The 7,189-nt window shown below is 38.3% G+C and overlaps 1 non-coding gene across 1 annotated transcript; it reads left to right on the forward strand.

Annotated features, from left to right (window-relative positions):
* The first annotated feature begins 2,687 nt into the window (after nt 1–2,687).
* On the forward strand, nt 2,688–2,794 carry LOC128296025 (small nucleolar RNA R71). Its single transcript, XR_008286573.1, has one exon. It is a non-coding gene; the product is annotated as a small nucleolar RNA R71 (small nucleolar RNA).
* The last annotated feature ends 4,395 nt before the right edge of the window (nt 2,795–7,189 follow it).

Below are 7,189 nucleotides of genomic sequence, written 5' to 3' on the forward strand. Positions count from 1 at the left end.
GAAAAATGAGTGCAATTAAAGGGAAAAAAAATAAACAAACGCTAGAAAAGGGAGAATGAGCGGAAAAAATGGAGTTGGATACAGTGCACGGGCGTGGCGGGAAGGTCGTGTGGACTTGCAGCGGCTAGGGTTAGGGTTTTTGGGTGGGGAAGACAATGAATAGTGCAAAGTTTTTATAGATTTTGGGGCACACGGCCAGGTAACACGCCTGTGTTCCCCAATTTCAGCTCGTGTGATTCGTGAATTTTGAATTTGGGTGCGTCTGACATTTAGTACACGACCGTGTTCCTTAGGTGTGTAGGTGCACACGGTCGTGTCGAACGACCGTGCCTAGTTTTGTTCGCTTCTCCCACGCCCGTGTATGCAAGGTCCACGTCGTGTTAATTTAACAGGTTTGACCACGGGTACTAGACACGAGTGTGTCGCACGCCTATGTTGTTTTAACAGGTTCACCCACAGTTCTTCCACACGGGCGTGTCACACGCCCATGTTGTTTTGGCAGGTTCGACCACGGCCCTGTCGCACGGCCGTGGCGTTTTATAGTAGCCCGTGTTGGGGAAATCTTTTGCCCTATTTTCACACGGCCCTAAGCACGTCCATGTTCTTGGCCGTGTTTTTGTGGAAAAACCTGTATTCAAGATCTCTATTAGTAAGTTAGGTCTTAAATACTAAAATTTAAAGAAATTAATATTGTTAGTGCTCGGGTTGCCTCCCGAGAAGCACTTATTTATAGTCTAAGCTCGACTTACCTTTCCATTGAATGGTCATGTTGGTTCGAGGAGTTTATACTCCTCATTCCTTCTATCAATCTTATCAAAATAAGGTTTTAAATGGGTGTTGTTTACTTTGTACCAAATGGAAAAATACTGGGTACCGTAAGAGGGATTTCTTCATCCGGTATGGTAGTGACAATGTGGGGATCTACGGCATCTAATAAGACTCTATCTCCAACCTTAAACTGATATGAGAAGGTGTTGAGCTCGTTCTGGCGTAGTTTTTGTTTGTCATGTGTTCTTGGCTTATGCGTCCGCCATTCATCTAATTCCTCGATTTGTAGCCTTCGATCTTCATGTATAGGTCCTCTGCTACTGCTTGGGAATGACTCATGTACTTCCTTCAGACTCATTTCTTGCAAAGTAGGTTGAACCATATTGTCAGTTTTAGTAGAATGGTTTAGATGATCACCTTCAATTTTCGATGTGTTGCCAGAATTACGTGCTTGAATGGTCCATACGGAGTGTGAGCTCACCTGTGCCAACATCAATAATCATTTTAGCAGTTGCTAAAAAGGGCCGTCCTAATATCAAAGGAGTGTTGCTATCCTCCTCTATGTCTAGAACAATGAAGTCAACGAGAAATATAAATTTATCGATTTTAACTAGCACATCTTCAATAATACCCCTAGGAAATCTTATAGTTTTATCTGTTAATTGAATGCTCATCCTAGTCTGTTTGGGTTTCCCAAGACCTAATTGTTTGAACATTTTGTAGGGCATAACGTTAATACTAGCCCTTAAATCAGCTAATGCATTATTAACATCTAAACTACCAATTAAGCAAGGAATTTAAAACTCCCTTGACCTTTTAGTTTGTTGGGTAGTTTATTCTGTAGAATAGTTAAGCAAACTGTGTTTAGCTCCACATGCGACGCCTCGTCCAACTTCCGATTATTTGCTAAAAGCTCCTTTAAAATTTCATTGCATTTGGCATCTGCGATAGAGCTTCAATAAACGGTAAGTTAATATGTAATTTTTTTAAGAGTTTAAAGAATTTACCAAATTATTCATTTGAGCGGTCTTTTCTTGTCGTGTTGGGGTATGGCACACGAGATTTATATTCGACAGTCACTGGTTTGTTTTTATTATAATCTACCTCACCTTTACCTTTGCTTACCATCGTTTCTTACCTCGGTTCTAGCTCAGGCTCAACAAATCCTTCTTCATTTTGAACATTAATCACGTTGAGTTGTTCCCTTGGGTTAGGTTCAGTATTACTTGGCAAGCTACCTTGTGGTCGTTCGGAGATTAGTTTAGAAAGCTGGCCTATCTGAGTTTCGAGCCCTTGGATTGACGCTTGTTGATTTTTAAGTTCCGTTTTGGTGTTCTGAAAATGGGTTTTTGATACCGAGATAAACTTTGTGAACATCTCTTTAAGGTTCAGTTTCTTTTCCCTATTGATAGGGTGGCTGTTGGTAGCCCGAAGGTGGTTGCTAATTTCCTTGGCCTGCCCATGAGAAATTTGGGTGGTTCCTCCAACTTGCATTATAAGTGTTACTATATAGATTGTTTTGAGGTCGAGGATTATTACCCATGTAATTTAATTGCTCATTATCTATGTTGTGTCCATAAGGTTGGTATTCCGAATGGCTTGTTCCACCTCCACTTGCTTCGCATTACATTACTGGGTGAACCTGTGAAGAACTATGAAAACCATCAATTTTCTTATTCAAGAGTTCTACCTGATTAGAGAGCATGGTGACCGAATCGATGTTATAAACACTGGCTGTTTTCGTTGGCTTTGTCCTCATGACTTGCCACTGATAGTTATTCAATGACATCTCCTCTATGAATGCATAAGCATCTTCAGGTGTTTTATTATTGATGGTTCCGCCAGCAGTTGCGTCAACCATTTTCTGAGTTGAAGGATTCAGGCCATTATGGAATGTTTGAACTTGAAGCTAAAGCGGTAACCCATGGTGAGGGAACCTTCTTAAAAGATCCTTGTATCTCTCCCATGCATCGTAGAGTGTTTCTAAATCCATCTGCACAAAAGAAGAGATATCATTACGTAATTTAGCCGTTTTAGCTGGCAGAAAATATTTTAGTAAAAATTTTTCGGTCATTTGTTCCCAAGTAGTAATTGACCCCCGTGGTAACGAGTTCAACCATTGTTTAGCTTTGTTCCTCAATGAGAAAGTGAATAACTAGAGATGAATGGCATCATTAGAAATGCCATTAATTTTAAATGTATCGTATTGTTCCAAAAAGTTTGCTAAGTGAGCGTTGGGATCTTCATCCTGCAAACCATCAAACTGAACAAACTGTTGTATCATTTGAATTGTGTTAGGTTTTAGTTCAAAAGTATTTGCAGCTACAGCAGGTCTAACTATACTTGATTTAGTTCCTATTAAAGAAGGTTTAGCATAATCATACATAGTGCGTGGAGCAGGATTTTGATTAGCCGTTATTGTAGGAGGTAGCTGATTGTCTTGGTTTTCAGCCATCTCTTCGGTTGGGGGTTGAGTATCATCTTCTTACTCGTTCTCTGTGTATCTTAGGCTTCGCCTTATTTCTCTTTGGTTTCTGCGAACTGTGTGATCGATTTCTTTGTCAAAAAGTAGTGGTCCTAACAGGTTTCTTCTAGTCATAAACTATAAAAAACCTGCCAGAAGAAAGAAAAAGAAAATTAGTAAATTAGAATAAAATTAAAAATAAAATTATATTGCAAGAAAAATAAATGGCTAAAGTAATAAAAATTGAGTGTTCCTATATTTTAGTTCCCTGGCAATGGGGCCAAAAACTTGATCGTGTGATTTCGTGATAGGTTTTAAATATTTGTAATTAATCGTTCTTGAAACTAACTATTATCGTGATGTAGGCAAGTGTACCTATCGAACAGTGGTAAAGTTTTAGCAAGACTAGATTGTCGAATCCAAAAGAACTAAAAGTACTAGTAATGACTGTCTTTTTATTATCTAGCCTAGGAATAAAGAGGTTTTATTTTAACTAACTAATTATCTAAACTAAGAACTCACAGAGAATAGAATTGGGGAATTGCTTTTGGGAAAATCGATTGAATGAAGACAATACCTAAGGAAAAATCCACCTAGATTGCACTTGTTATCTTGGCTCCGAATCGGACAATTTATTCATTTATCTTGTTTCGTAGAGATCCCTAAGTTATGTTATTATCCTTATTCAAGACTAATAACGTCTAATCCCTAGATTGAATAATTGAGACCTTTGTCTAATTAACACCCTAGGGTTGCATTAACTCGATCTATGGATCCCCTTATTAGGTTTCACCCTAATCCGGTAAAATCTTGTCAACCTATGTCTAGGTGCGCAAACAACTCCACTTAATTATGACAAATGTACTCTTAGACAGGGTCTATTCCTCCTCTAAATAAGAGCTTATCTTGAATCAGTATCCTCGGATATCAAAATAAGAATTAAGAACAGATAATTAAGAACAAGTTAAATATTTATCATACAATTAAAAAAATAATAACAAGATTCGTCTTAGGTTTCATTCCCCTTAGGTATTTAGGGGATTTAGTTCATAAATAAATAAGAAAACATCTCAGAATAATAAAGAATACAAAACATAAAGAAAACCCAAAACTCCTGAAGGGGAAATTGAGGAGAGATCTTCAGTCTTGATGATGAATCCGACTTCTGAGATGGATCAATCTGCTTCCTTGGAGTAATTCCTTACTCCCTATTCTGTGTGTCCCCTTTCTTCCTCCTCTAGGGTTTATTTATAGGCTTTAAAATGCCTAAGAGCCCTTAAAATTAGCCTTTTCTGAATTGGACTCAACTTGGGCTCGGCAGGGACACGCCTGCAGCGATTATTTCAGTGTGTTTGAGCCTCATTAGAATGGCACCATGCAGTGTTCTACTCATGTGAGTCGTGCTTCAATTCTCGCTTAAATTAACACTACTGTGGGCTACCCGTGAGGAAGTCCAGGCCATGTTGATTTTGTACTTTGGCCCATTTTCTCCATTTTTGGCCTGTTTCTCGTTGCTTTCGCTCTCCTATATTCTCTTAAGTTTAAAACATGAAATTAAAGCATTTAGCAGCACTGAATTCACCAATTCTAATGGGAAATCATCCATAAAATGCATTTAACATTGGGTAAAAATATATATAAATTACGGTTTATCAAATAAGTTTATCACTAATGCTCGTATTGGACCTCGAGGGTCTAATTATGGGAAATTTTTAATGATCTTGGTAAATGAATAGTAAATTATAAGAATTATCTGTAAAATGTTTTGAAAGTTTCGGTAATGCTCCAAAATCCTGTTTCGAGGGCGGATACGGGTTAGGGGTGCTATATTTAGTGGTACCAGAGCTACTGTTTAGCCGATTTTCAGATTTGACGTAGCAAACGCGAGTTTAGCTATACATGCCATTATATAACTTGTGATAGTGTAATGACTCCTAATCATTTTAAATGTGTTTTTCATATAGTGATGTCATCCAACCGAGTTAGAGCTGAATTCGAGGAAGTTGAGTGCAATGCTTCAGCTTCAGTTCAAAGGGTTGCGTCTGGTAGTGAAAGGCCCGTGTCTGAGGGTCAAAGTGAGGAGGCAAAACAAGACTTCTTTCAAATGATGAATGAATGTTTTACACAATACCTGAGAACAAATCTTGCTGTACAAAGACCTCCCCCACTTGCTCCTCAACTAGTTCCTGAGGTACCATAGGGTGCTGAACCTATTAGAATTGGTAAACCTCCGATAGATTAAATCCACAAGCATGGGGCGAAAAAATTTAGAGCTACTGCGGATGATAATCCGAAAAGGGCTGATTTTTGGCTAGAAAATGCTATCCGGGTTTTTAATGAAATATCCTGTACACCTGCTAAATGTCTGAAATGTGCAGTATCCCTATTGAAAGATATAGCTTATCATTGGTGGAATACCATAACTTCCATGGTACCGGGAGAGAATATTACATAGTAATTCTTCCAGGTTGAGTTTAGAAAGAGGTATGTGAGTCAAAGGTTTATGGATAAGAAAAAGAAAGAATTTCTATAACTCAAACAGGGAAACATGACTGTATCTGAAAATGAACGGGAATTTGTTTGACTGAGTAAATATGCCAGAGAATGGGTTCTGACTGAGGCTGAGATGTGTAAACACTTTGAAGAGGGTTTAAATGAGGATATAAAGTTATTGATTGGAACTCCTGAAATAAAGGAATTTGCAGTGTTAGCTGGTCGAGCCCACAAAGCTGAGGAATTGAGTAAGGAAAAGAGGAAAGCTGAAAGAGAGGCTCGGTTTTCTAGAAAAAAAACTATGAATAAATCACAATCGTTTGGTTCTAAGAAACTAAAGAAGTATTATGATCGTGTGACCACCTCTATGGGATATTCTGGAAGAGAACGGGGCTCTCAGCCTTCTAACCTGAGGTTTTCTTCTCCATCTGTGACCAGTGCGGGTAGTGTCGATAATCTCAAACTGAAATGTAAACATTGTAAAAAAATTCATCATGGGGAATGTCGGTCTAGAAGTGGAGCTATTTTCTCAGGGATTGTCCCGAAAGAGTTGAAAAAGAAATAGAACCATCTCCAAAGCCTAGTAATCCTGTTACAAGAGGCAGACCATCTCGTCACCCCGGAAATGTTAGTGGTAGTCAATGTACTACCAAGGATACAACAGTTAGATCTGAAGCACGAGAACCTGCAAGAACAGATGATATTCGTGCCAAAGAGGATGCCTCTGCACTAGACATCATTACTGGTACATTTTCTCTACTTTATACTGATATTACTGCATTGATTGATCCTGGTGCCACACATTCATACATATGCACGACCCTCTGTTAACAATTTACCTATTGAATTCACTGAATTTGTGGTTAAAGTTTCAAACTCCCTGGGCCAGTGAGTTATGGTGGATAAAGTCTGTAAGAACTGTCCATTGATGGTAAAAGGTTATTGTTTTTCGGCTGACTTGATGTTATTGCCATTTGATGAATTTGATGTGATTTTGGGAATGAATTGGTTAACCCGATATGATACAGTGGTTAATTATAAACAGATGTATATTGTATTGAAATGTCAAAATGGTGAATTGCTTCATGTTGAATATGATAAACTGGATGGATTACCTAATGTGATTTCAGCAATATCAGCACAGAAATATGTCCGAAAGGGTTATGATGCTTACCTTGTATATGTGTTGGATACTAAAGTATCTGAGTCAAAGAATCAGTCAGTGCCGATTGTATGTAAATTTCCTTATGTATTCCTAGAAGAATTACCTGGTTTACCACTGAAAAGAGTGGTGGAATTCTCTATAGATCTTGTTCCAAGTACAATACCAATATCCATAGCACCTTATAGAATGGCTCCTACTGAATTGAAAGAGCTGAAAGTACAATTATAGGAGTTGATTGACAGAGGTTTCGCTCGACCTAGTTTCTCACCATGGGGTGCGCTGGTTCTAATTGTAAAGAA

Source organism: Gossypium arboreum, chromosome 7 (assembly GCF_025698485.1).
Source record: "Gossypium arboreum isolate Shixiya-1 chromosome 7, ASM2569848v2, whole genome shotgun sequence".
Taxonomy (NCBI): domain Eukaryota; kingdom Viridiplantae; phylum Streptophyta; class Magnoliopsida; order Malvales; family Malvaceae; genus Gossypium; species Gossypium arboreum.